Genomic DNA, 12,938 nt, shown 5'->3' with positions numbered 1-12,938 from the left:
CAGCCTGAACCCGGATGAGAGACAGAGGAAAAGACTTAGGATAGTCACTCTCTAGAATTTCCCAGAGTATATCCGTTACATAGGATATGTTTAATCTGACAAGATTCTGTCTATATATGGTGTGAGCAACTAAAGAACTGAACTTTGGCTGGATTGTTCTATGCCAGTGATGGCTAACCTTTTTGCTGTTGCGTGACAAAAGCGGGGGGAGCGTGGTGAGGTTGCCCATGTGTGTGCCCACACCCATAATTCAATGCGCCCCACCCCTGCACATGTGCCCCCCCCTTTTAGCACATGATGGCACAGTGGGCCAGGTAGGCCCATTTTTCACCCTCCCCAGGCTCCAGAGGCTTTCTAGGAGCCTGGGGAGGACGAAAACAGCCTTCCCCACTCCCCCGGAGGCCCTCCAGAGGCTGGAAACAGCCCATTTCCCAACTTCTGGTAGGACCAAAAGGCCCAAAAATCAGCTGGCCAGCGCACACATGTGCGCTGGAGCTGAGCTACAGCAATGCTCGCGTGCCAACTGATATGGCTCCGTGTGCCACCTGTGGCACCCGTGCCATAGTTTCGCCATCACGGTTCTATGCTGTCCTTGGCTTGGCCCTGATAGTACCCCAATTAAAGCATTCCATCTCCATGGATGGAAAGGAACTGACAGCTTTTTTCAGCCAGCCTCTATAGATGAGAGGGAGTCAAACTCCAAGCAAATAGCAGAATGGTAGCACAATAAATTAAGTATGAGATGCCTCAAGTGAATGGAGGAGGCTCTGGGAAGCTCAGCACAGCTTGCACACAAGTCTGCCTTCCTCAGGACTAAAATTCCTAGATTTTGACAAGGAAAATTTTCAGCTCCTGAGCAAAGCCTCCCAAGATAAATATAGATATAGATATATATCAAAACAGAGGTTGCTTCTCTCCTTGATTAGTTTCCATCCATTGCTTCTTGTCCTGTCAAGGAAGGAAAAGTACTATATAGGAAAAGTACTATATACTGTACTGTGTCTCCAGAAGACAGGACAAGGATTACCTGTATTCAGTATTTTTCTTATGTTCAGAAGCACAACTTCTAACAAGGGCTACTGTTGAATTCAAATCTCTGATGGTATACAGATTAGGTCAAGACAGGGGTGAAATGCTCCCGGTTTGGACCAGTAGCGATGGCGGCCAGTGGTTCAGAGAACTGGTAGTGATGGCAGCCAGTGGTTTGGAGAACCGGTAACGATGGCAGCCAGTGGTTCAGAGAACTGGTAATAAAGGCGGCCAGTGGTTCAGAGAATCGGTAGCGATGGTGGCCAGTGGTTCAGAGAACTGGTAATAAAGGCGGCCAGTGGTTCAGAGAATCGGTAGAGATGGCGGCCAGTGGTTAGAGAACTGGTAATAAAGGCGGCCAGTGGTTCGGAGAACCAGTAACGATGGCGGCCAGTGGTTCAGAGAACTGGTAATAAAGGCGGCCAGTGGTTCAGAGAACTGGTAACGATGGCAGCCAGTGGTTCAGAGAACTGGTAATAAAGGCGGCCAGTGGTTCAGAGAACTGGTAACGATGGCAGCCAGTGGTTCAGAGAACTGGTAATAAAGGCGGCCAGTGGTTCAGAGAATCGGTAGTGATGGCGGCCAGTGGTTCAAAGAACTGGTAATAAAGGCGGCCAGTGGTTCAGAGAATCGGTAGCGATGGCGGCCAGTGGTTCACAGAACCGGTAGTGATGCCGGCCAGTGGTTCGCAGAATCGGTAGTGATGGCAGCCAGTGGTTTGGGGAACCGGTAGTGATGGTGGCCAGTGGTTCGGAGAACCGCTAGTGATGGCGGTGTGAGGCTCCACCTACCCACCCAGTCGTTATTTTAACCAGGAAGTAACCTGTTTTTATCCTCTGCGCATGCGCAGAAGGATTTATGCATGCACAGAGGGTCTGCGTGGCATGTGCATTTCTGAACCGGTTGGGGAGGTAAGTAGATTTCACCCCTGGGTCAAGAGCTCCCAACTTGGAGGGATCAGATGATGGATATCTTTAGGAATTTGGAACCATGTTGTGTATGCAAAGTGGCAGCTAGAGGGCCTTATCCATTTGCAAAAGGATTTTTATTTATTCACAGAAGCTCCTTGGGCAAAATCAGTTACAACACATAAATATGGCAACAGCAAACCAAATTGTTATTAAACATAGTTAAGCTGCATGGGGTAAAAAAATATATATGTTGACTCAGAAACATGGAAGAAAAACAATTAAAGACTGGAATACAGACACAATATAGCAATATTTGATTGGTATATATTGCAGCAGATAGAAATTCTGCATTAGTGTGACTTTTTCTGAGTAGAAAAGTAACCTATCCATATTGAAGTGTTGTAACTGCATGTGGGACTGAGCTCCTACAAAATAGATATTTAAAGTTATGTCTCGTGTGAAGGCTGTCATTTTTAATGAGAGCAGCTTAATACTAGGCAATATGTATTGATTAATGTTTTCTATAACCTGATTAGATTTAGATTGCTCCAGTGTTATCTACATTTTAAATTTTGTGTCAGCTGAACTCACTACCTACAAACACTTTAGTTAAATCATTTAATGGTAATTTGTACTAAAGTCAAAACATATGTAATCTGTCGTAAAAACTTTTCAAGAAGCTGACAATTATCCCAGAATAATTATCTACAAGGGAGTGTAGATAATTATACTGTTAGGAGGATGATATATTACATTATCATTTAAACTGTCATTATTTGCAGGAATATAAAGAATGACACCTTGCTTTCTCCCCCCACAACTTCTTCAGTGCTATGTTGCGGGTGATGACACAACAGCAGTCATTCCAGTCTCTGCTAAAAAAAAAAAAAAGAAACATACTTTAGCTATCTGGAGAATTAAATTATTCCTTCCATTTTGTAAGGATTTATGGGTTTAAATATATAAGCTTACACAATGACATTGTACACCTCCTACACATCTCCATATCATTAACCCATGAGGGACAACCATGTTTTCTGGAAAGTATATCACCTTCATTCCTACATAGTCATGCACCGTGCATGAATGATACAAAATAATATGAATTTTTAAAAATTCATTTTGATAGTTTTAAATTCTAGGGTTTACACAGATCCAAAATCAACAAGAATCAACAATAAGACTGAAGAAACAAGGGCTGCAAAAAAGGACAGTGGGCTGTGGCTCTAAGACCATAATTTGCCACTGCAGTTGCCATCATCCAGTCAAGAACAAAAGTTGTATTCCTAAGCAGAAAGAATAGACAAATAAGCACAAAAAGCAGAAACATGCACACAGTTGCAACACATTGCTTGATGTGGCAGTCGTAAGCTTTAAAAGTGGAAAAAGGACATGTAACCATTAGGGCCACGATGGCGAACCTATGGCACGCGTGCCAGAAGTGGCATACAAAGCCATCTCTCCAGGTACACCAGCCATCACCTGTTGCTCTTCTGGGTTCCGGTGCGCACATGCGTGCCGGCCAGCTGGTGTTCACATGTGCATGCACACCAGAAACCAGAAGACCAGGTGACAGGTGCACATGCACATGCCAGAAACTGGAAGCTCAGCTTCCAGGCATGCACATGTGCGCTGGGGAACTGCTCTTTTGATTTCTGGCACTCCCCCGTGTGCGCACCCTCCCGTTTTGGCACTTGGTACCAAAAAGGTTCACCAACACTGCTTTAAGTTTTTAAATCTTGTATCTGCATTCTACTGGTCCATGACTGTAAAGAAAGAAATCTACCTCCAAACTGGCCAGTTTGCTCCAGCCACTCTTATACACAGATTCTGTGGATATTATTATCAATCTGAAGACTCCAAATGATACACAACCATTTTTGGTGTTTCCCAAAGATGCCTCATGCAAAGGTCTATCATCCATTCAAGAGACAATTCTTTTGGGTATAAGGGCTTAATAAATCATGTGATTTTTTTTTCACATCTACATTTTGGAAGGCCTCTTCCACTTACTGAACATTCATAATCATTAATATGCAACCCAACGGACAAATAGAATAGAATGAATTATTCAAAAAGTGTTAGAATTATTCTCGCTTATCAGTAGGACAACTGGATTGATTTACTGTCTTCAGCAGAAGTTGTTTATATAATCATTAGATTCCTCATTCAACTGTCTCCTTTCAAGCAGTTTAGGGCTGTCACATACGTTGCCTTCCCACTAAAGTTTTTGATTCCACCATTCCCTGGGCCATTAACTTTCTCCAAAATAGATAGGCTGCACAGAATCTCTTAAAGGAACAGCTAGATGTGGCCAAGTTGCATTCAAATATGAAGCAGATGTGCAAAATCACACCAAGATTGCATCTGGCAATTTGGCATCATTTTCCACCTTTCTCCTTTCTATCCAATAAGCTTGTTGCCCCTTTTTTCCTGCATCCATCAGATTAGTCTGCTGGTCGTTTACCTGCAATTGCCTGTTTCAATAAAGATTCATCCAGCATTTTATCAGTTGATCCTCATTCTACAAGATATGCCATATCCCAGATGTTCTACATCTGTTCCTCTCTACCCCCCTAAAGTTTGGATGAATGGGGAAGAGGAATACTAGGTGAATATTCTGGATTTTGTATGCAGAGGAGACAGTTTAAAATATCTGATTCAATAGAAGAGCTAAAGACAACAGGAGGGGCAAAGTACACATCACAATTTGTCTGCCGGTTCCCCATAAAAGTTCCCAAACTTGATATGTTGTGTGTGGGGGTGTATGTGTAGGTGCAACATGTTGAAGGAGAAGTCCTTCTCCTCAAGTCCAGGTGCTATTGGCAGCTTGCCAGTTTGGATGTGGATAAAAGTCCCCAAGTTCGGAATGGAGGGTGTGGGTCGGTGTATTTGGATCTTGGTCTGTGTGGAACAATGACTTCCGCTTAGCCCACCTTTCGCAGCGGGGACACTGGAAAGTGATTCAAGGAAACCTTCAGAGAAGGAGTGCAGGCAAGTGGAAACTTTCGCCTCCCTTAAGCCGGCTGGGTTTAGAAACCAAAGCAGAGACCCAGGCTCACAATGAGTTGTCCCCATGGTGAGGTGGCTGGGGTGAGGTGGCGGCAGCAAATCGTCATAGATCCATTGATAACAGGATTGGACGGAACTCAGGTGGTGTGCTCTGCATGCTTTCTGTGCCTTCCTTAGTTTTTAAGATGAATTCCCATCTCTTGGAGCTTTCCAGAGGTAGAAAACATAAGCAGTTGTGTGGCAGAACACAAGCAAAAGCTATTAGAAATCCACACAAATAATTTTCCTGTGACCTATTTAAATTCACATCTTTTAAGGGCATTAACCTAGGCATCAGCATTGCCATCTTTCTTTCAACGTCTGAAATGGTGAAATAATTATACCTGAAGATTTATGTCTTTATTTTCATAATTTTAGACAGGGTAGCATTAGTGTAAAAGGCACTCTATCATTATTCACTTAGCAACATTGGAATTCAATGTGTTTTAAAGACATAGTTACCTAGAATTATTTTCAAAATTTCCCAAGATAATGTGAGAACATTATTGGAAATTAGTATGATTCCGCATGCTAATGGGAAAGATGAAATCCAATTAATGTGACCTAATTTTATATTGCAGGTAAATCATAGGCTGCACTGGATATAAATCTAAATTTCCTAATCAGCAGGATATGGAGATACAGAAATAATGGTTTGCTTTCATTCTGGTTGAGGATGAAATCTAAGAATCAAAAAGCACTAATCTGGGAAAGTGGTATTTTCTCCAAACATAACTCTCTTACACAATAAATTCAGGGATAAGGTTTAATTATTTGGCATGTACTGTATATGGAAAACTAGTTAGTTTTAGGTCTAGGAGAAAAGAGACAAAATGTTGCAAGAAAGGTTTTTTTATATATATAAATTCACTAAGTCAGTTGCATGTCACATTTGTCAAATGATGAAGGCATAGCTTATTTTATTTAATACTAGACATCATGTGCTTTGTTGAACCTAAAGAGAGAAATAGAATGACTAAGGATGAGTAAAAGAGCAGTGGGAGCAGGAGTAACTGCTTAAGACCCCTTACCTGGTGTTTTTGGTTTCATTTATCAATGTCAAAGCTGAGGTGAGAAAGTGATAATTTTCACAATGCAACATTCATATGCAGGCATTAATATTATCAGGTTAAAGATTTAAAGCTGAGAGGATGAAGTAATTTGTTTCAGTTCATCTTGTCCATTGTACCTAGCAAGGAAGATGCTTAATTTCCTGACAGTAAACTCATTTGCTTATGTTCAAACTGGAAATAAAATTGTATGAGTATAGGACCAGATCAAGGCTTAGGACATGGAGTCTTTAAGGAAAGAATTTTTCCAATTATTTGACTACAGCCTAGGATAATGGAAAACATGTCTTGAAACATACCAGAAAAAAAAAAGTATTAACAGAAAACATAAACAATGACTAAAACACTTGTAAATGCTTTTTTTTCCTTTGCTACTATATATTAATTGAACGGTACAGGGTTTCACTTACCTTTGCTACCGGTTCTGCGCATGCACATATCGTATTTGATGACGCCCGGGCGGGTGGGCGCACCCTCCTGCCGCCGCTGCTACCGGTTCATCCAAACTGGGGCAAACCAGTAGCAACCCATCACAGGGTTCCTGCAGTTATTTTTCACCAGATGTGTGGGAGAGTTTGAAGCCTGAAATAGGGCACTATCAGTGACATGAGGTTTCAGTATGTCTCTAATCAGTACAGAAGGAAAAAAACAAAACAAACGGTATTATCTTAATTGTAACTCAACATCCCAGCAGGTAAAATTAATGAAATTAATTGAGCTAACTCATACCTATCACAGACTGGCATAATAAAGCCCACTGGGAAAACAAAAGTTATACTACAAAAGAGTTATAGTTCATGAACAAAATTAATTTGAATATTATTTCCCATTCATTCATTAGCCTATTTTAGATCCCCTTTTGGGTAAATCAGTAATTCTATACATATGTCAAGTTTCCGAAAGATGCCCTAATTAATTCATGAGCCATGATCCAAACTTCAAAGGAAATATATTCATTTATTAGGAGCACCATTCCGGCAATCCTTGGATGCAGTTAGGACTGATCCTACGTAGATTTACGTTCCCCTATGACCCTGTCTCTTCCCTCCTCTCTGGCCATGTCATAAATCACATTCTCCAATTAACCCCTTTGGCTGGCTGTGAAACCTAACACCCTCCTTCTGATTGGGGTCAGAAAGAATGTATGGAATTCACTTCAGTTCTCCCTCCCTTAATTTTTCTTCATATTTTTTAAAGTGGAAAATTTAGTTTACCATATTTAATAATAGCTTTTACATGACAGGAAACATCATTTCTCCCTTATGTAAAGCATGAATTGCCAGTTTTATTTATTGTTTTAAACCCTACCTCTATTTTGGATAATTCACATAGAAATGCTCCCTCTTCCTATTTTTCCATTTTACTTTGTTTTATTTTATTTTAGATTACAAATTTTATTTAAGATGGCAAAAGTCTCACTCATTCAATATGTTAAATATATAACAACTGCATGTCCTACATGATTAACAAATCTTGTTCTTTTATATCATCACTAATGAAATATTCTCAAAATATGCTCAAAATATTTAGATGTTTAAATGAATTATGATCCTCTAACTTTTAATTCCAGTAAAGTCCTTAACAGGTTTTTAATGCAGTTTTAAATTGAGTTATCTTAATTTATGTTTCCTTTCATATCTACAATGTAATTTCTAAATAAAAATATACTCTGCCAATAAACCTCAAAACAGAATTAATGCAATATTATTCCCGTCTACCTAGAAATGTGTAGGAATACAAGTATTGTAAAATATAAAAATATCATAGACTAGATATAAAACTAAAAACCATAAACTGATAATAAACTTCTGTAGCTTTTGGAATTGATGCATATTTTTATATTTCATTTAAAAAACTAAGAAATAGGATCATTTATCTTGATTTTTAAAATCAAGATAAAAGAAATAGAACGTTTCTTTCATAAATGTATCTTCACCTATTTTACTGTAGGTCTCCTTTTAGGTTACAGGAAGTAACTTATACTTCCTGATTTAATTCCCTGATATATTAACATTTTTATTGTTAATATCAGATAGTTGCTATTTATATTAAGAGTGTCCTTTAATTTGGGGATGATTTATATTTCTTACGCCTGTTGTCCAAGTAAATATTGGCATGAACACAGCTTACGAAGGTTTCCAATCCTATATTGTAGAGCACTGGACATTTATAAATCATTCTTACATTACTATAAACTTATAGAACTAGCTATTTTTTTCTCCAATGATTCAACAGCAGAATATGAATATAACAACATTGGTCCAAAATCCGTTCAATAAGAATGTAATGTGTATTTGTTTGCTGAAGTGTGCCCCTTCTGCACAAAAACACAAATGCCACACATTGTTCCACAGAAAATTTATTATCCTAAAAAACAATTTATTCTAGGATCCAATAAAGAAAGGAAAGAGCCTTTTGAGACAACTCCTAGTGAGTGTATGAAGTTATAAATAATTTTTATAACAATATATACATATTTTTGTAACAATATATACCAGTTTTTATTTTAATTCATAATGTTCCATGTCTCCTAGATTTTCTGGTGGTCTCCCATCCCAGACTTGGCCCAGATTCTTTTTAAAAAAATTAACCAAAGCAAATTACAATCTGTTATAAAGTAATTTTCTTTTTCTTTGGTTAAAAAAACTATACAAGTATATTGAACAAAGTGTTGCATTTTGATTATCAGACATACTTATTGTCTCCAAAAGAATTAGGCCTTTTTAAAAAATTGTCTTTACTTTCATATATGATGGAGTAAAAAGTGAATGGAATGCCTGCGGCCTTTATAGATGTTTCAAAGATTGATATAGCTAATTCAGTGTAAGGCAGAAATCAAACTCAAATGATTTTGATAACTAGAGCAGGGGCCCCCAACCTTTTGGCCAGAGAGATTTTTCCATGGACCAGAGGGGGCGTTGTTTCGTGTGCTGCCTGCATTCCACAGATGGGGCTTCGCTTGTTTGCACAGACCAGCTTCTAGCATGCCACTGATCGGTGCTGTCCACGGACTGGGGATTGGGGACCCCTGAGCTAGAGAACTGGGACAAAAGCAATATAATTAAATTTAACATAGGTATGTAGAAAATGGTTTCCTTATGGGGGAAAAAACAGATGAATCCACTTAGGATATAGAATATGGGACACCTACAATATATTGAAAAAATATCTCAGAACCATAGTTGATTACAACTATGTTTACAACTTTACAACTAAAGAGAAGTCAACTGCAACTTTAGACTATCTCAATAAAAATTCTGTCTTTAATCTTGAAAGGTAATCATTCCACTTTACTTTTCAGTCAGATTCTACCTATTATGCCCAGTGCTGGACATAAACCTCCTTTTAAGAAAGATTCAAAGGAAACAATTTAGAGAAAAGCATTGAATAAGGTTAGGGTCCTAGAAATTGGTGAACAATGACTGCAAGAACTAGGAATGTTTAGCTCTATGTTGTTTTAGGACATGAGTGGGTATCACATAGAAGCAACTGAGAATGCAGGATATAGAATGATAGAATATTTCCTTCCTTTCCTTCCTTTAATTTAAATCTAAGAGTTTAATAATAGGAGAAGTGAAAAGCTGCTCATCTTTCATTGGAAGAATCCAAACAAAAAGTTTGGGTTACTTTAATCTGGATTGCTACTCTGAGCAGGAGGTGGAATTAACAGCCTAAACAGGCATGGTGGCATAGCAATAGCAATAGCACTTAGACTTATATACCGCTTTACAGTGCTTTATAGCCCTCTCTAAGCGGTTTACAGAGTCAGCATATTGCCCCCAACAATCTGGGTCTTCATTTTACTGACCTCGGAAGGATGGAAGGCTGAGTCAACCTTGAGCCTGATGAGATTTGAACTGCCAAATTGCAGGTAGCCAGCAGGCAGCAGAAGTAGCCTGCAGTACTGCACTCTATCCACTGCACTACCGTGGCTCATACTGGTTACAATGCAGTCCTGGCTGCCCAACCTTGATTGGCTCAAGGTTGACTCCACCGAGGTTGGTAAAATGAAGACCCAGATTGTTGGGGGCAATATGCTGACATTTGTAATCTGCTCAGAGAATGCTTTACGAGTCTAAGTGCTATTGCTATTGCTAAGTAGTAGACAGGACCTTTTAATTTATGGTTTCATTTCATTCTACTTCCAGATCTTTTATTCTTCTGGGATTAATAAAGAAAACTGAAATACAAATCTCCCCCCATGGACGTTGGTCATTATATTATATGGAAACACCATGCATATATCGATATGCTCACCCAAATGGACCAGAGGTGGGTTTCAGCAGGTTCTGACCAGTTCTGGAGAACCGGTAGCAGAAATTTTGAGTAGTTCGGAGAACCGGTAAATACCACCTCTGACTGGCCCCACCCCATCTATTCTCTGCCTCCCGAATCCCAGCTGATTGGGAGGAAATGCGGATTTTGCAGTAACCTTCCCCTGGATTGGGGAGGGAATGGAGATTTTACAGTATCCTTCCCCTGCCATGCCCACCATGCCACACCCACAGAACCGGTAGTAAAAAAAATTGAAACCCACCACTGAAATGGACCCATGCATGATATATAGCATGTGAGAAGCCAGACAAGATAAAATGGCTTCTTACATAAAATGGTGTATGATTGGGAAAGCACAGACAGAATATATTTAAATGGAAGGAACCATGCAAGATAGTCCCGTCAATCCATTTACAGAAAATGACCAGACTATCACTTCAATCTTTCTTCAATTTGGCAACAAGACAGCATCTTTCTGTGAACAACCAGTTAGTGAGAAAATTAGATCTGTTCTCTTAACACCTTGCTGCCATTCTGTACTTCCACAGAGGTTACCAGCTCACTCTACCAAATGGTAAAGTCAACTCTCACTGTGACTGAAAATTAGTGAGTGGTAACAGCTTTCCTGAGTCCAAACAATCCCTTGAGTTTATATATCATACGATGGCAGGGAAATATAATTTTTTTCCAACTGTGAGAAAATTGGTTCTGTGATTTACATAATAAAAACTCCTTTAATTAATTATTATGGTGGTAATACCTGTTTGCAGTTTGATTTTCTTGTTTGTCCTTGTTCTCTTCAAATTCCTATACCAGAAATAAATTACTGTATTTTTTATACAATTATTTGCAAAAAAAAAATCCTCTTAAATATTTTTTCATCCTCAAAACAGCTTTAACGAATTGAAAATACCATACATTTTCCTGATTTTTCCTCTCTTCTGTTGATTTCAAAAACTAATTAAACTACACCTGTATTATAAGAAAATGTAAATTTCAGTGCAACCCACCACACACACCAAATCACTATGTGATTATTTCTGCCTTTTCTCAAAACCGCACATCTAACTCAGTTGTAGAAGCTGTGGAAATGCAATTTACATTTCAAAAAAATTCTTGGGTAGGATTCTCAGTTGTAACTAATTAATTGCAATAATTAAGTATGTGATAAATCATTGTTAATACTACACAATGTGGCTTCTAAAAATCAATTAAGCTACATAGAATTAGCATTATATTTTCAATCTGTTCTCCTTTCCTTGTATCCAGATTTGTGCTCCTGGTGGATTCAGCATGGTGCAGGAAACATATTAAACATACTTCTTATTTTGTCTAGCAGAAAAGGATTTTTTCTAACTTATATTCATCCATGACTAGCAAAAGAAGAATTCAAAAGGAGGGAATTAAAATATTCAAAAAATAACAAAATGATATTTCAATTAACTAGCATTCATTATTTTATAAAATATGTTAAACCATAAGCAGTTTGGTAATTAATGTTATAAAAGAGCTTTTAGATACTCATAGCCCAGAGCTGTCAAACTTGCAGTCGCAGGTCAGATGCATCATGCACTGGCCATGGCCATGCCCAGTTTAGCGAAGGGGAAAAATGTTCCAATACGTCACATGACGACACTATGACAACACGTGTTTGACACCCCTGTCATAGATAGTCCCACAACATAATAGCGATCACTCTATTTCTTTCTTAATGTTTTTTTTCTTCTCTTCAATCATGTCTGATTCCCAGAGTCTGCCTGGACAAGGCCCTTAAGTTTTCTTGATAAGGGTTTTCAGAAGTGATTTGCCATTGCTTCCTTCCTAGGGCTAAGAAAAATGCCTAGCCTGAGGTCACTCAGATGACTTTCTGTCTAAGGCAGGAATAGAACTCATTCATAGAAAGCATTCAGCCTAATGCTTTAACTACTATACCAAACTGGTTTTCAGTATGTCATACAATATGCAAAAAAGCACACCTTTTTATACTTCACCACACTTTTCTATTCTTATTATTTTCTATTCTATTCTTCCACCACTTCCACATACCACTTCATACTTTGTGTCTGTCATTTAAACTTCTCACTTAATTTTTGAAGCAAAAACTCATCAAATTCATTGTAGTTGGTAATATTTTATTGATTAGTCATTGGGTCATATCAGAATACCAAATACAAAACACAGAGCAATAAGATCCTAGTTTAAAAACAGAATAAAAGAAATAAGTAAAAGAAAATGCAAATCATATTTCTGTGTCATTCTTACAATTTACCCCAATCAGATCCACATATGCAGTTCTCAACTGCATTTTTTGTTCAAATACAAAGCTGTATCATACAGTATATAATCATTGGATTCTGACCACACATGAAATATTTTGGTCTTAATATAAGGATCCCAATATGCCATTTATTGGGTAGTCCAAGATACTGATCTCTCTCGCTCTTATACAATTAACAATTAAGTAACATTTGTTACGTCTTTCATCTCTAGTGCTCACAAATACAAGTATTTGGAAATTTGAAAGCGATATTTAGAGTGGCTTATCCATTTCAATGTGCCAGACTTACTGAGTATGGCTCTACCTCTCTTTCAATTCAATATC

General features: G+C 38.4%; 1 protein-coding gene and 1 long non-coding RNA gene across 2 annotated transcripts in view; both read right to left on the bottom strand.

Annotated features, from left to right (window-relative positions):
• Positions 1–12,938, bottom strand: part of NALF1 (NALCN channel auxiliary factor 1) — a 428,526-nt gene that overhangs the window by 147,630 nt on the left and 267,958 nt on the right. The gene's annotated exons all lie outside the window — the stretch shown is intronic.
• On the bottom strand, positions 1,276–11,462 carry LOC117666110 (uncharacterized). Its single transcript, XR_004591628.3, has 3 exons — positions 11,097–11,462; positions 6,472–6,686; positions 1,276–2,815 (listed from the first exon to the last, which is right to left on the bottom strand). It is a non-coding gene; the product is annotated as an uncharacterized LOC117666110 (long non-coding RNA).

Source organism: Pantherophis guttatus, chromosome 5 (assembly GCF_059756535.1).
Source record: "Pantherophis guttatus breed Tessera chromosome 5, ASM5975653v1, whole genome shotgun sequence".
NCBI lineage: Eukaryota > Metazoa > Chordata > Lepidosauria > Squamata > Colubridae > Pantherophis > Pantherophis guttatus.
This window is presented reverse-complemented; position numbering and strand designations above follow the sequence as displayed.